The sequence below is a fragment of the Lepisosteus platostomus genome, chromosome 15, assembly GCF_059453375.1.
Source record: "Lepisosteus platostomus isolate fLepPlt1 chromosome 15, fLepPlt1.hap1, whole genome shotgun sequence".
NCBI lineage: Eukaryota > Metazoa > Chordata > Actinopteri > Semionotiformes > Lepisosteidae > Lepisosteus > Lepisosteus platostomus.
The window spans coordinates 20,658,836-20,677,054 of record NC_142625.1 but is presented as its reverse complement, the minus strand read 5'-3'; positions in this window follow the sequence as shown (position 1 = coordinate 20,677,054).

Below are 18,219 nucleotides of genomic sequence, written 5' to 3'. Positions count from 1 at the left end.
ATTCCCGCAGCTGTTAATGACCTAAATCAGCTTATTACTGCTTTAATTAGATCAACTTACCACCTCTTCACAGCATTTTGAGGTGCTGGTGCTTTAAAGAGACTTAGAAGGCCTATGGACACCTGTGCTGTGAAGGTTACAGACCTCTACATTAAGGAAAAGTGCCAGTGATTTGGAAGATAAATTAAATACACATTTAAACAAGTAAACACATCAAGCTAGAACTTTGTAATCATTGCGGATTATAGTGATATGTTTCAAGAAATGCCATAAACTCCTTTGTTAAATTGCAGGATCTTCCTCCACAGTCACTCATGTCTTGTTCTCTGGAAGATGAAGGTCTATTACGGATTCAGGGTTATACTAGATTTTATTATGTTATGTATGTCATCACTACATACACTGTTGGCATTTCCTCCGTACAGGAAATGTGATCTTAGTGCCTTTAAACCGATCATCTCAGACATGTGAGTCCGTAGGAGGACGAAAGTTACTCTCCTCACTGCTTTTGATCCATTCCAGCGGCTGATTTCTCAACGTTGGATGGAAAAGTCTTTTCCACCTGCTGACGTGCTAAATGCTGCAAGCTGTAATGAACTGTAGAGGCTTAACAGTACTTCTCATTCTGACTGAAATCCTTTCCTAATTTGCTGTACTGCTTGTGAGGAACGCAGACGGCCAGTCGAGGCGGTCCAGGTGTCCGCAACACGGTTCTCTAACTTGGGCCATGCCAAAGGAATTGGGAAACTTCTGATGAGCTTCGTAAAGGATAAAACAGGAATGTTCAAGGATTATATCTCTATACATACTGCATGGTGTCATGTAGAAGATAGTAATTTGTATAACCCTGTGCTACAGTGCCTCTCCTTTCCCTTCACATTTATTGCAAAGCAACACAGAATCTATCCATCCATTAATTGTCTTATAGCTCTGGCCAGTGCACGCTGACAGTGGAGCCGAAGCCTAGCAACACAGAATGTCTGCTTTAAATAACTTAATGTTGATGTATTAAGTAGTAGTTACATTTCCATGTATTATCCATATACACAGTATATTATTGGTAGCATTTGGATCATTATAATTTGTGATTGATTTAGTTCTGAAGCACATTCCCCACAAAATAAATTGAACTTAGTTTTTAATTCATATCAATATGAAAGACTGTTATATAAATAAAGACGGTAAATGGTTAATTTAAATCACTCAATTTGTTAAATTATTTAAGCATACTTTTATGCTGACTCACTGCATAGCTCAATCAATCCTTTTAGGTTCTCTAAAGCCTATGACCTAATCATTATAAAATTATAATTGTGAGTGAAGCAGACTTGTGGTAAGTATCTGCTCACATCTGAAAAAAGATTTTTTTAAAAAAATTCCCTTAATTGTCTTTTCAGTTGGGTATTGGAACATTGTACCACATATCTTTATGGTCTGAGGTATTTTCTAGTATATGTTTGTACTTGTATACATTACTGTATAATGTAGTTTAATCTAGCTATCTATAAATGAAAAGTATTAACATTTTTATCCATTGTGATGCATTTTAAATGGGATTTGTGACAGTTTTTTTCATTTTTTTATGAATGCGATTTAAAAATGTATATTGTTAAATTTAATATACTATATAGGTTTTTTGACGCATTTGACTATTAAAGATTATAATCTATCACTATCTCCTAAATACAGGAAAGCTATATATGGTTTTACATCTTTCTGCTCCCTGTGTGTGTCTGTGAGGACTAGGCATGATGTGATACAAAGATTTTTTGTACTTCAGATCTACTTGTTTTTGTGCTAAAGCACACAGGCCCTTTCATCAGCCTAAGTGTTGTCAGTAATTACACATTGTGTTATTTTTTCTGGGGCAGTGAAAAGACAAAATATAGAAACCACCCTCTGTTATTTCTTGGAACATTCTGTGGTATCTTGTGGCAATTTGGAGTAGTAATTGCCTTTATCTCCACAGATGTTGCACTTTGGAGTTTGTTCTGGCACTGAAATAGATTGTTTCTGTCTTTAAAATACACTCACAGAAGAAACTGACTGTAATATCAGAAGATAACAGAAATCAGAAACAAACTGTTGTCTTACCTACCACTCATGGAGACAAAAGCTGTCTTTTGAACACATTATTGCCTCCCATTAGGATGCTCATGATTAATTAATGAAACCGCTAATCCTGGTTTGCAAAACATCCAACTATTTGCACTGTCTATGCCTAAAAGGGCATCATCTGGGGTAGGCTTGCAGAGTCTTGCGTTGTTTCTTCCAAATAATGTAATATTGGTGACACTTGTTTTTTTCTGACAGAAGTTTAAGCGAACATACTGTAACAGTCCTCTTTTGAAAAACTGAATACCTGGACCTGGGAGGTTACAAGTTAAATAATGCCTGCATTCAGGACTGCAGAGAACAATGTCCAAGACACATGAGGCAAAGCAGCAATTGAATCTGTGATTGAGATTCATATTCTTCTTCTTCTTCTTCTTCTTTTTCACAGCCTTAGTCCCAGACTGTCCTGGGGTCAGCTGCTTTGGTTGCTCTTCTCCATTTGTCTCTGTCGAGCACATCTTCCTCACTCACTTCACATACCTCCATATCTTTTCTCACACAATCTATCCATCTCTTTCTAGGCCTGCCTCTTCCTCTGTTACCTTCCACCTCAAATTCCATTACCCTCTTTGTTACTTCCTCAACGTCCCTCCTCATGATATGTCCATACCACCGTAACCTCGCTTCTCGCATCTTCTCAACCACATCCACCACCCTACATCGTCTACGGATTTCTTCATTTCTGATCTTATCCTTCATTGAAATCTGCAGAATCCATCTCAACATCCTCATTTCAGTTCTTCTCATCAAGTTCTCTTCCCTCTTTCCAACTGCCAAGCATTCAGCTCCATATAGTAATACAGGTCTAATCACAGTCTTGTACATTTTGCACTTTAACTTTCTGGGAATTTTCCTGTCACAGATTATTCCAGTTATTTCTCTCCACTTGTTCCATCCAGCTTTCACTCTTTGTTTTACTGCCTCCAGTGTTTCTCCTCCCTTTACCAGTTTTGATCCAAGGTATTTAAAGTCATCAACTTGTTTCAGTTTTCCTCCATTTGTCTCCTCAACATTGGTCATAGTATCTCCTCTTCTCTCCATTACCATTATTTCAGATTTTTCTGCATTCATTTTCAGTCCACCCTTTTCCAGACTCCTCTGCCATTTGAACACTTTCTCCTGTAGTTCTACTTCTGAGTCTGCCATCAGTGCCACATCATCAGCAAAGATGAGTTCCCAAGGCACTTCTGTTCTTACCTCCTCTGTCAGTGTGTCAATAATGTTTATGAAAAGGAAAGGACTTAGTGCTGATCCTTGGTGTACTCCAACTGTGATTTCAAACTCTTTTGTCTCTCCCTGTTGTGTTATCATCTTTGTAGTTGTATCTCTATAGGTTGCTTGAACTAACTTCACCATGCTTTCTGGTACTCCTTTCTTCCTCAAGCACCAATACACCACCTCTCTGGGCACACGGTCATATGCCTTCTCCAAGTCCAGAAAGGCCACATACAGCTTTTTCCCTTTCTCTAGTGTCTTCTCCTGTAACTGTCTCATCACAAAAATGGCATCTGTTGTGCTTTTCCCCGCTGAGAATCCAAATTGTGAGTTGTGGATCCTGATTATCTTCCTGAGTCTCTTGTCCAGAATTTTTTCCAGGATTTTCAATCCATGTTCCAGAAGTTTTATTCCTCTATAGTTTTTACACTCCATTGGGTCTCCTTTCTCCTTGTAGATGGTAACCATACTGCTTTTTGTCCATTCTTCTGGAATTCTCTCTTCCTTTGCAATATTGTTTAGCAATCTCGTCAGCCACTGAATCCCCTCTTCATCGAGGTTCTTAAAGTGTTCTGCTGCTATTCCTGATGGTCCAGTTGCTTTGCCCACTTTCATCTCTTTGATAGCTTCTGTCACTTCCTTTACTGAAATTTCTTGGATTGGTCCACACACTACGTCTGCCTCCACTAGGTTCTCCCTCTCATTTTCTACATTTAACAGATTTTTGAAGTACTCCAGCCATCTTTGCTTGATCTGTTCTTGTTTAATCAAGACTCTGCCTTCTCCATCCTTGAGTACCGCCACCCGGATAATATCTTTTTTCTGTCTCGCTCTATGTTTAGCAATCTTGTAGATTTGGTCCTCTCCTTCCTTTGTTTCAAGTTTCTCATACCATTCTTTCCAGGCTCTTTCCTTTGCTCTTGCTACACTTCTTTTTGCTACCTTCTTTAGTCTCTTATATTCTTGTAATTCTCCAGTGCCATCTTTCAGTGCCTTGTATGCTTTTTTCTTTTCCTTCAGTGTTTCCTGAACTTCCATATCCCACCACCACTCTTCATTTTCCCTCGGTCTGCCTCCTCTTGTCTTTCCACAAACCCTGGTAGCAGCCTCTTCTAGGATGTGGCTCATCTCAGTCCACTCTTCTTCAACTGAAGGCTCCTCTGTTTCCTCTGTGTTGTTTTTCATTTCTTTCACCAGCCTGTTGAAATCTACTTTGTTTTCTCTCAGTTTCCACACTTTTGTTCGTGCTGGGTGTTTCCTCTGCCTTATTCTTCGCTCCTTCAATATTGTGATGTCCATCACCAGTAGCCTGTGTTGTCTGGTAACAGCCTCATAGGGCAGGACTTTAGCATCTTGGACTTTCGCTCTATCAATTCTTCTCACTAATATGTAATCTATTTGGGTATCATGGCCTCCACTCCTGTATGTCACCTTTTGCTCATAATTCTTCGTGAACCCTGTGTTCACTGCAAACAATTCAAGAGCTTGGAGTGTTTCTAGTAGCCTTCCTCCTTCTTCATTTCTCTCTCCTAGCCCTCTCTGACCATGTTCATCTGGATAATCTGGGCATTTCTCTCCTAAATGTGCATTGAAGTCTCCTCCAATTACCACCATTTCATTTCCTGGGATTCTGCTAACCACTTCTTCGAGATCTTCCAAAAAGCTATCCTTTTCCTCCTGTGGTCTTCCTACCTGTGGTGCATATACAGAGATGATATTCCATAACCCACTCTCAAAAGCCACCTGTACATTGATAATCCTGTCTGAGTGTCTAACCACCCTCACTATCTTGTCTGCTAGGTCTTTGCACACTATCACACCCACTCCATTCATTTTGGTACTCTTTCCAGCATATAGAATCTTGTATCCCTCTCCTAGGTGTCTTGAGCTGTTTCCTTTCCACTTGGTTTCTTGCACACACAAGATCTCCACTTTTCTCCTTGCCATAGTTTCAACCAATTCTCTCCCTCTCCCTGTCATGGTGCCAACATTCCAACTCCCCACTCTCATTGACTTAACATTCCTTCCAGGCCCCTTCACCTTGTTTCTTTTCTGTAGCCCCCACTCTACAGTTTTCCCCACAGTAGCATAATTTCCATTAGTACCCTGTTGGGACACAGCACTAATGGCGGACGTTGTTAACCCGGGCCCCGGCCGATCCGGTATGTGCTTTGTGTTCTTTGCAACCATGGTTTTGGCAAGATGGTTTTACGTCGGATGCCCTTCCTGACACAACCCTTTTAGTCGCCTCTTACGACAGGCAGGGATACCCAGGAGGTATTCTGATCCCCCTCCCGAGGGAAGATTGAGATTCATATTGTTTTCCATTAATCTTAAAAAAAATAAAATTGTCAGCGCCAGTCTTTACGGAGTCCTGTGCATTTATTTACGTTCCATTCCTATTGATTAATGACAGCGAGGAGCCCCGGAGCAGTATGAGTTTATTCGTCCGCCCACCGATCGTACTGTGACTATGAGTAGCAATGTTACTAATCAAAATAAGCAGTGATTGATCCCGCCGTACCTAGTGAACTGTCATCTTCCAAGTCTGTGCGCAAATGCTTCCGGCGCCGATGCAATTTCGCAATCAAGTGTCAGACCTTAAAATAACATGAGGCTGAAAACATGCGATATTGGCTTGCAATAGATGAAGCCGTTTGGTGTATAATAATAATAATAATAATAATAATAATAATAATAATAATAATAATAATAATAATAATAATAATAATAATACTTTCTTCTGTTTTAGTTTTGAGATTGGAGTTTAATTATTTCTGCCCCTAGAGGGAGCTGTGTCCATTACAGACGGATGGCGTACTTACGTGCGGGTCTGGTTTCCTTTTCTACCTCTCCGGAGTTCAAGGATAATTAATGTGATTTACAACGATTAAGTGCAAGTTAAAAAGCAGTTTGTAATTATCCCAAATTTTAACAAACGGATTACAGGTAGGCCGTGGTATTAAATAAATCTTATAACATTATAATGAATGGTAGCTGAATAGGTTATATAACATTTTCCAAGCTCTTTAATTTGTTATTGTTATGTACTAAATGGATACTAAATGAATGAAAAAGGACATACGGTTTACATCGCACAGGGTTAATGGAAATACAATTTTATTGGTAGTAAATGCTTTTAACAGGTTGTTTACAGACTGCCCCGGTGAACTTTAAGGTAGTTACTGTAAACTACCTTTGTAAAGCCTTATAACAACAATTAAGATGCAAGCCAAGTATTGTAACATACGCTCCTGCTGCTACTATTTATTGCACGCAGCACAATTGAAAGGAACGGGAAAGAAACACTTTTGATTAACAGCGTTAGACTTAAGATGTAAGGTCTTTTTCAATTTCGTTATCAGTTTAAAAATATATAGCGTAAAGAGTAGCCATACATTGAAACTAAACGAAAAGCTTCAGCTGAGTGGGGAGCACGTTTTTTTTTGTTAAATTTGTTATTGACTGACGTAGTTTTTAACAGATTTGCCCGTTCCCCTCCCTAATTACCTAGTAGTGTGCATTATGGCTTTGCCATAAACAAGCAACAGCATTTAACACTAATTGCTAATAATAGTTATGTTCAGTAGATATCTGACACTGATCCGGAATGATAGACGTTTTTTTCTGCCGACAAAGATGCGAGAAAAGCTAAGGATCAGTAAGCTCTTTCTAACCTTGCTGTCAAGCCAGACCCTAACCTCGATTAATACACCTCATCAGAAGAACTTGTCAAGAAAACGGCTCTTGGCCTCAAGCAGACAGGGTTCTGCTTGGGCGATCACAGTTTGGCCTATGGGATGTGGCCTCAAGACTACTCTGTGCAGATTTCTCCTTTTATAGCCTGTCTGAGCTCCTCGCTTACTGCCTTCACTTGTTGCCATCAAGGACTAGAACCCTGTGCCTCTCTCATAATGTGGAAGCTGATCGTATTGCTCAGATGTGGTGCTGCCGTTAACCACCTCCTGCTAATGCTGTCCTAGACTTACATTCATTGGGGTGACAGTTAGCCAGAGGTACTGTACAAAACGGGCCTCATTAATGATCCTTCTTATGTTTGGAGCTCCTTCTACTCCATAATACACATGACAAAACTTTAATATGGAAGTATTGCTTAAATAAAAGACTTTATTTTGAAGTTTGTGTAGACAGAGGTGTAGAGGTGCTGCCTGATTTTGTCTTTGAACAGTTTTTATTACACTAATTTCAAAGCACACTGTTCATGTAGGCTCATTTCTGTTTGAGGAAAAAGGGTGTTTTAGATGCTTTGGCTGCAGCTGGGAGATACAGGACTCCACCTGTGGTTACACCAAGCCCAGTTTGGCTCTCGAATCAGTATCCGTTTGTTTGCTCTTAATTAGGGGACCTCTTTTACAAGCCCAGACTGCTCTCGGGGTGATAGTCTGGGCGTGAGAGTGTGTAGGAAGATCTGTAGGTGTTTGATCACTTTTATTCAGTGGAACTATGCAATGGGAGACAAAAACATCAAAATACTGTAAATCTAAATCGAGCTTCTATTTAAACTGTCCATAAGTCAACCTTTTTTTCCACATGGAGTCAGATTGGAAAACATGTCTTCCTCTAGAAAAATGGATCTAAAAATTGTCAAAAGTATAAAACAACAAAGATTCTGTGAAACTCTGGTTTGCAAACAATTCTTTTAATGTTCAATCCTAGCGAGTAGAGTGGAATTTCACATTCATAGTTTTCTCAGTTGTATATGACAGTGATGTTGAACTGCTAATGTGGACATGATATTAAATGCCTTATGTTTTATAAAATAAAAACACAGAGGCATGAAAGAAAAGTTATGAAAATTTCAGTGAATCTTCATTTCACTATAAGAAGCACACATTAAGCTCACAGGGTTGTACTGACAGATGATTAATTTCCTGCCTAAAGGTGATTCCTTATGTACTTCTAACTTTAGCTTTGCTAAATATTTAAGTAGCAGTTTCTATATATTGTAAGACACACTTGCTGGAATGTAAAGCAGCATTTAATTGTTTTCTTCCTGAAAAATGTTCCCTTCCCCTTTCCTTTCTTAATATTTCAAAGAAGTAAAAACAAATAAAGACAAGATATCTATAAATTCTTGCTACCAGTTATAGTTTTCGTAGCTCAGCCAAATATCCTTTCTTAGTGCACCAGCATTAATGAGATATAAACAAATTTCCACTCAGATCTTCCCCTTTTAACATGTGCAGGCATTTGCTGTCCTGATCTGGTAAATAACTGAGAAGACTTTAGACATCATTAAGTGACAAGTGAAAGAATTACTGGCGGTTAATTACAGTGCTTTGCTCATTAGCTATAAACGGAGAACTTCTATTGCCATTGTACACCGATATCAAACAGGATAGTGTTGCAAGCAAATAAATAGAAATGATTCATCTGGAACAGGAACACCTAAATCATTAAATATGGGGCAGATCACGTAATTCGGCGGAGGGTTGGGGTCGTCCACAAATGCGATCCCATTTCTGGGATACATTTCTGGGCCTTGATGAGCAGCTGGAACAGCTTGTGCAGCAGGAGGTGGATTGAACCCACGAATCTGAAATGTGTGTCTTTAGGATTTGGCTGGAAAGGGTGACAGAAGGTAGCCTCTCACTCCCCAGTGCAGCCATGCATAGCCTGCTATAGAGTGAGTGAGTCATTTAACTGGGGGTTCCTAATATTTTGATGAGCTTGCCATTCATATAAGCATGTACTGTATAGTGCAGAAATGGAATTTACAGGCACTTCTTTAACAGTGACTTGTGGGTTTCCAGTTTTAGCACATTATCGCATTTTCAGAGTTTCACAACATACTGCTTTTTCTTCATGGAGTTGTACTTGAGAATAACTGATTCAACATATTAATACGTAATATGTGTTTGTGACATAAGGCTATTATTACAAAAATCTGAAGAAACTTATGAAATAAATGTATCTTTGTGAAGTTTTTCTAAGGTAACATGGAAGACTAAGTTGCTCTTCACACTTAAGGTTAAAGTGTGCACTTGATACTAGATTTATGGTGTAAAAATAGACAAACCTGACTATAAAGATAGCCAAAGAAAATACGGAATAAAACCTAAATAGAAAAACATGAAAACATTTTAAAGAAAACTCCGTAACCAATGAACTATAACTGTAGAGAGACCTTCTTTACAGAGAGAAAATCTTAAGAATGTCAATTTCAGGTTTCACACTCTTTAAAGTGATGCTTCCTCTTTTGGAATGAAGGAATATCTCCACTTATCAGCATCCCAGCTCTCCCTTCCTATGTGGCATTTATAAAAAATAATTGCTTCATGAAAAATCTCTCATGCCTGAATTGCTTGTCCACCCTTTGTGTTTGATAATCCCATAGAGAATTTATTTTGAAACATGAAATGAAAGCACTGCATTCCTTAAAAACGGCTTGTCATTTCTTCTTACACAGTGAAGGTCAGAGATGAGAGTCTGTTTTACTGAGACAGCTTTGTAGCAGGTCTTGTTCCCCCAGCTGGACAAGCTTTGTTCACTTTTTCAACCCTGCTCTGAGCTCCCTACCCCTCTGTGTCCGACAGCAGATCACTTAACTGTACAGTCGGTTGAGTGATTTATTAGTAGAACAAGCTCGAGGAAAAGAGTTTCAGCAAAGTATTAAGAATATCTTGGAATAATTAGGCAGATGAAAAATAATACAGAGGCCATTCTTGATAATGCAATCCATTCAAAACAGTCATGCAATTTGTACTTTCCCCTAGGGCAAAGAAAAGTGCAGTACACTAGCACTTAAACTTTAGTCTGCAGGTTATGAGTCGTCAGTGAGAGCAATTCTTCAAAGGGAAACAGACAGGTGGAAAAATAAAGCTCTACATAGAACAGTATAATTCATTTATTTTGTTAAACCTTTAAGGTTTCATAAGTTGATTATTAACCAATATCTTGTCTCTTCTTAGTAGACTAACTTTCATAGTGTCTTGCATTTTAGTATCTTAATCAGCATTTTAAGAGCCATATATTAACTGTATTACAGAAAACGTGTATCACTACTAATTATTCATTCTTCTAGCTATAAGAGTGCCCTGAACAATCCAAATATAACTACTGTAGATAAATAATTTAGAGTGAACCATGCATAATTCATTGCACATATTAAAGCCCAGTAGCTTTGAACATTTTGTCAAGTAGAAATAAGAATGTAAAATGCTTTCAGCTTTGAAAATATTACTTTAATTTGTCCTGACATGCAAGGGCAATGCAATGGGCAGAGCTATAAGGTCAGCCTTTATAGCGAGGACTACGAGAAACATTTGTTTAGCAAAATCGAATTTAGAGAACACAACTTAATGTTGTGATTTTTACAGGATTTGTTTTTGCTCAGGTACTACTGTGATTCCCATTATATTGCAGAGTCTGTACAGTAGCTCATGGATGGATAAACAGTTTATATTTTGTGGTTTTCACTGAAGTAGAAAAGCTCAGAAAGTAGCCTGGTTTGCAGCTAGATTCAGAACTTACTAATCATTATTAACTGTACTCAGAATAGCCCCAGTTGTCTTAGATTGTAAGAGGTTACTGGTTACCTGGTTCAGTACAGCTCCTCCTACAAATTCTGGCTCTAAATGATGTGACAACAGTGAAGCAATGTATTGGCCTTTAACTTATGTTCTTGGAAAGTGTAATACCAACATTAATTAATGGGCTGCTTTTTATTGGACCTGAACTGGGAATATTTTGACAGAGGGGGAATATGTTTTCATATGCAAGTCCTAAATAATTTTGCTAGCTTTTCATATTAACTAGTATGGGCGCTCTTGTACTTACAGGCAAGTTGGCAGTTATGTGCATTTTTAAGTAACCAGCTCACTCATGTTACAAATTTGTAATTACCTGACCTGCTACAACATGATGCATTGCATTTATACTTTACACCTCTTTTATGCCCTGGAATCAATCAGTTTATTGTTTTAAAATGGCTATAAAACAACCACTTTGCTCAGTTATAAGTTAAGCATATTCAGAAATTTTCTCCAGGTAATATCGAATTGATGTTAAAATGTCAAGTCCCATTGTAGATCTCCATATAGGGAAAGTTATAGTTATTTGGAATTAATAAGAGTAATGCATTCTCAGAAAATTCTGTTACAGTTCAAATATAATCTCTCACCTTTCAAAACATGAGAAAACCGGAGGTGAGATGGAGCAGAGATGAGAATTTATTCATAATATGTGAAATCTGTTCTGTGCTGCTTAGGATATGTAAAAACAATTTTCAAAATGACAATTTTTTTCATTTGGCATGACAGTCTTGGCTGAGATGCTGCCTTTGTTAAAGGAATAGAAAAAGGTGTTTTAGTATTCAGACGTTTCAACGCTAGGCTCTGAGAACAAATCCTCAATACAAATCCTGACAGCACCCTTACTGAGCTCCTGTCTATACTTATCTGTTATGTGTCATTTTTCTGACAAATAACAGGCCTACAACATGGACTAATCATCTTCCAGTTATGAGGACTGCAAAGCTTGGTGGTAGATTTTCTTTAAAAACATCCCTGAGTCCCACACACGGTGAGAATACTAAACCATCAGATTTTTCCATGCAGTGCAATATCATTAATACTGGAAGGGCCCAACCTGCAGTTATTTCATATTGATGATGGCCTGTGCAGACTTGAAGAATTCCAGTCGGAAGCAGAAACCCATGATATTTCCTTATAAAATGGGTGCAAATAATTTATTTTTATTAATAATACTTTCTTAAAAAACTCAAGTAAAATAAAGGCTCATCAAGGGCTTGATGAGATTATTGGATGATATGGGCCAAATGGCCTGCTTTCTTTTGTAGTCTTTCATCATGTAATTATTGTTGTTATATTGTTTTGTGGTATAGCTTTCCTTTGGCCTTTGTCACTGTGCTGAGAAAACTCTTTCCTTTTCATCTTTGCAGTCTGTTTGATATTTGTTTTTGCTGTATAAAGTAATAAGGCAGATATTTAAATCTGAAATATACGCCAACAACATAATGAATATCAATATTTAACTGATTGCACCTTATTTTTCCCCTCCTGTAAGAAAGACTCTGATATGTAGAGGCTGTTCTTCTAAGTATATTATAGTATTTATTTTTAAAAGACTCTGCTGTGAGGTTAGGTTAGATATGCCTTATCTTTCCCTATCTGTAGTCAGCTGATCAATGTTTTATCTAATGGTATAGTTTTCTGTCCAGATGATGTATTTCCCAGAAGCTGGATGGCACAATGTCTGTTTCCGTGATAAGGCCATTTCCCTGTCTCCATTGTGATGTAAGTTCTCTGACTGCTACAGTATATTCAGCTGCAGTTGAATTGGGAGGTAGGGGGTGCTTCCTGGATTTGACTTGAAGATTAAAGAGTGTTGTCACAGGAAAACTGAAGAATAAAAGCAACTCAATGCAGGTATATAAATTTACTAAAACCTGATCATGATATTGTTTGTAGTGCGTGCTCAGGAAAAATTAGGCACTCCTCCAGCTTCATAATTCTCATCTTTTAAATCCATTTATTAGGAAATAGATTCCAGTTCTGTTCTTCTTCCACCAGCTTAATACTCTTTAGGGAAAGTGAATTCAGTTTTCTCTTGATAGTCCAAAAATGATGTAAGAAATCTCTTTGCTTAAAGAAGCTTGTCATTGTGTACCATAATATTAGCAGTAGCTATACAATACAATATCAGATTGTATTTCATCTGAAAGCTACATTGAAAGTAAAGTGAACTTATTCAAATTTGTATTTGAATTTGTATTATTAAAGCATGACCAAATAATGATCTTGAGGTGAACAGTACATATATTATTTTTCCTCCACGTGAACACTGACAGAACTGTTTTCTATTCATTCTTAGCAGATTTCATTTTGTTTTCATTTAAATATTTTCAGTAGCCTGGTGATTCAAAGGCTGTAACTGACCTTTGAGAGCAATGCTTTCATGGAGGGCTATTTTATACCTTCCAAAGTATCCAGAAATTCCTGTAATTTTATTGCAATTATAGACTTTGTAGGCTATTCATCTCCGAGGTTTTCTCATGCTTCTTCATAAATCTCTGTTCTTTACCTCCCTTACCAGATTATCTGCCATGGCAACAGAGTGCTTCTGTAATAACAGCGAAAAATGATCTTATCTACTGTAAAGACATCATAAAGTTAGTGAGCAAGGTAAAAACCATTTCTAGAATTCCAACTTTTCTAGAGAAACGTTATTTCTCGCTGCAAGAGGTGCAAAAAATTGCCTCTAATAGTAATTTCATTTTAATTCCTTAAAAATCACTTGATATATATCAATCTTATCACCTTGATATATATCACCTGTTTACTATTTGTATGCTGTGGTTTCCCCAAGTGAGGTTTAAGAGACCACAAAAGAACATTTTTGCTTAACTTCAACTTGCTTGGGCCCCCCATTGATTTTATAGCGTTTTAAGCAATATTTGTTTTTTCTGCCTCTAACTGTTTAGAATTCAATGAGAAGAAAATCTATTATAGCAACAAACAGGGTTTGAAAACGTCCTCTTTTATGAGGTAATTTCTCTTGTTATCGATTTATGCTCAGAAATGTGCTCCCTGGGCATTCTAGTTAGCAAGCGGACCAGTGTCTAAATTATATTGTGTGAGTTTTAAAAGCTGTTTAAAGCCACTCAGTATCTCATAAGAGACCTATGGTTTAAAGGCATTTCAGCACGTCAAAATATCTGGATAACTTGCTCATACTACTTTCATAGTTTCATAATTCTTCACCAAATATCTGTCAGGTTGTGAAACAAGACTTTAATGGAATAATAATGTTGAGTGCTGTTTTACAAGTAGCGACAAGTTAAGGAGGTTTTTCTGCATGGTCTGGGTCCAGCAGACACAGTGTTTGGAGAACATGGCTGGAATAAACGTATCTTTAGATTTGGGTTGACTTTTTCCTATGTCACACAAGTTCAACTTCCAATGTAGCCAGCGTCACGTGTAATTGGGCTTGACAGAAATATTTGTCAGATTCATGTGGAACTTGTGTCTAAATTGTCAGCACGCTAACTTATTCTGTTTCCAGAAATGTGGTTCTTATTTAGACAGGTGTTTTCTGGAATTAGTCTTTGGCACTCTCTGCTAGAAATTAAAAGAATATAGAAATGAGGAATGAAGAGTGCTGTCTGTGAAGACACTGGAAAAGTGTTGAGTACAGCGAGTCCCCAAGTGACCCGCTAATACCTAATTCAGGCCTCAGACTTGAGTGGTGATTTCAGAATGTCTGCTTCTTCGCAGCTTTGTTTATCCATCAAAATCTGACAGTTTAAATCTTAAAAAATGGAACTAAGAGGCTATTGCCCATCAGACCTATGATCTCCCAAGTGCTTTTTGTAGTCAGCTTGTGAAAATTGAACTGACCACAGCACCACTGCCCAAAGCAGCTTCTGTTGTCAGCATACAGTATTGCTTTTTTTGCAGCAAATGGGAATTAAATGTCCTTATTCTAAATAAATATCCTTTTTTTGTCAGTCTTTGTGCGTGAAAAAGAGGGAGTGACCATGGACAAGACTCTCATCAGATCCTCCCATAATTCTTTGATTGTAATTGATCTGCAAAACCTAGAAGCTGATCGTCAGCCTTACCCTGTGTCTGTCTGTCCGGACCCAGAATTTGCTTCACGGTGGTACTGTGGCTTTCTGCACTGGGAAATAGTTCCCCCTGCCCAGTTAAGAATGCTGGAGACCAATTTTGATTTTTCACTGGGGTATGTATGATTGACTTGATTACGGAGATTAGTAAATGGGTTCTTAATGTTGCCAGCACACATACTGAGGGTTTCTTTAGTGTTTTTAGTGTACTAGATTTTCTCTCGGAAAATTGCTTGAATCCTTATGTTATAGTCCTAGTACATCCTTATTTTGAAAAGAACAGAACTTCATCTGTGTAGTTTGAATGGTTTACCTGTGTCCAGAAGGAGTTTCTGTAGGTGCTTTGTTTTCCTCCCAGATCCCAGAAGGATGCTGTCAAGGTGAACTCACGCCTCTGAATTATCCTTGTGTATTTGCATGTCCTGTGATGGACAGGAATCCCGTCCATAATGTAATCATGTTTTAAAGAAATCATGTAGCTTCTACAGTACTTTATACTCTAACTTCCATTAAATTAATTATAATTGGTAAAATAATTGGTATTCCCTAAGCTGTTATTTAAAATTACCTTTCTTGTTAGAAAAGCCAAATTGTGTACAGTAGTTACTAGATGGCTTTGTGGAGAATTTAAGCTTGTTATTTGCAAGGTGGCTACGATACACATTTCATGATAAAAAGAGCAAGATGAAATGGAGATACACTGAAAAATGATCCTTAAAAAGAGTGAAAATATGTTAACTGTGCTAAGATTGGGCTGTCAACACTAGCATAATGACAACATGCCTCTGACAGTTATGCCAGTAATTGTAGAATTATTTACGTCTCAGATGTAAAATGTGCAATCTAGTCAGAATCCTGGATCTTACTTGGTGGGTGTCATTAAATAGGGTAGTTTTGTTATCTGTAGAATCTGTATTTTAGCATCTCAAAGAAGTAGTCCAGCTGCAGAATATGGGTCTCTTCCAGTACATTAAATAAACTGTCTGATGGCAGCTATACAAACAAAGAATGTTATTTAATAGAATTTGAAGGAATGTGTCTTTTTATAGTGCTTCTTAGTGACAGTTTGGTTTCGGCTTTCAAGTCATCTACTCTGCTGAAATTTGAGTACTTTTGTAGATTTTAAGATGTGTAGCTGCAGCCATTTGATTTCTATACATTAAAATAATATACAGTTATTGACATAGAATTTCTAATATTAATATAGGACTTTTAAAATGTATGCATTTTGGGAAGACTTTTGCTAGGTGTTATCAGCAATAACAGGATACTTACAGAGATTGATTAATATGGGTTTGAAACAGTACCCTGCCTAATTAGGGTAAAATGCAGTTTGTTTTCTAGTTGATTGAAAAATGAAAAACAAGTCTCTTTTGTGCTGTAAATTATTGTGTATTATTATTTTAAATGAACCTTGAAGAATATGCAGACGGTTCTTTTCTCGGAGTGCTCTGCTTGAGAGTCATGTGCATGTGGATGGCAGACTGTTATGACAGGCTCATTCAGGTGACTGTGACATAAGGGGCTGATACTAGGGATGAATAATGTGCTTTAATTAAAGAAGGCAAAAGAACCTCACTGAATTATATTACTTGATATCCCTCAAGTATTCTCAGCACTGGTGAAATAGTGAATTGCTAATTACCTTCAAAGCTGTTTTATGCCTTGTTTTTGGCTAGTGCGTTGAGACTAAATCTACTTTTTCTTGCCTACTGTGGTGGCTCTTTACTCTCACTATGAAGTGCTTCAAGAACATCACTTGTATTTGTTTTTAAGGTCTTTCTCTTTGCTTGGTTTTTGGAGAAGACACTTTATTTCTGTGAACTACTACTCTGCACTGTGCTTTGCAGTGCTTGACACGAGGGAATGCCTATAAATCTGTGAAAGGTATGTTTAGATTACTGTTTGAAATCGGGATGGTGAGTGCTCTGCCGTCTCAGGTTCTGGGTTCGATTCCAGACAGGAATGCCTTCATGTGTGGAGCTTGAATGTTTTCTCCATGTCCAGAAGGGTTTTCCTGGGGTCATCCCACCTTTGAAACCGTGCAGTCTAGGTCGACAGTTAGCTCAGACAATGGAATTTTGTGCGCTGTTTTTCTGGGATAGACTCTGATTTGTATGATCCTTACCAGTGGCTAGAATAAGCAACTTTCTGGTAATGAAGGAATACATTATTTGACATACATGTTTGTATTGTGTGCAATTCTTTATACTCTGTTTTTATTGCAGTTTTTACTGACTGTATTTATTGTATTGTTGTATTATTATATGAGCACTTTACTGGGCATATACAATTTCTTGTATTAGGAATTTGTCTTTTCTCATACCCCAACTTGCTCTCCATGAGACACACAGACAGACAGGGAGAGAAGCTTAGGGTCAGCCATTTATACAGCACCCTTGGAGCAGTTGGGGTTAAGGGCCTTGATCAGGGGCCCAACAGAGTAGGATTCCTCAGGTGGCTGAGGGATAAAAAACCAGCATAAAAAATCTTTCTTCTGTGTGTTAGATACTGAAATCTTCCATCTAAAGACTGTGTTCCAAACAATAATGACTCATCTAAAATACAGAACTGTGAGTGTAAATGAATATTTATCATCCCCAACAAACGTAACACAAGAGCAGTGCAGGGCTATTTGAAAAATGTTTATTCATTAAAGGATTATGTAAATTATGTCTCATGAGCTATGCATGCTCATGCCTTTCAGACTTGTAGGCAAGGACCTTAGATTTAAGCCTTTTTTCAGATTCATGGGTATTGACGTCTTGTATCGGAAATCAAAGCAAATAGCCAATATCGACCATTAAGTCACAGCTGTCTGTGAATCCCTGCCTCCACTCCCCAACCACCTTTCTCAGAGCTACCCAAGTCTGTGAGTTTTTTCATTGACCTGTGGATCTATTTGTGGGAGCGTGTGCATTTCTGTGTGTGTGTCTAGCAGTGAACCAGAACAGATGGGCAGATGGGTGCAAACAAGACTGAACTTTGGATTCAAAATCGAACGCAATCACACGGGCCTCCAAGTGCACCTTTCTTCTGATTTCATGACCTTTGGCGACCTCATCGGTGACACAGAACGGCTCCCCTTGATTGCCACTGTCCTAAACTCCGCATTTCGCTTCACCAGCCAGCCTGTCCCCTAACAGATGGCCAGTGCTCAGCGGCCATGTCTGTGGCCATAAGGTCTTTGTCAAATAGGCCATGCATGGCTGAGACTTCAGGAGTGTAACGTGTTCCCTTTGGTGATATGGATGCTAAAGTCAGAGGTGAGCAGAGTT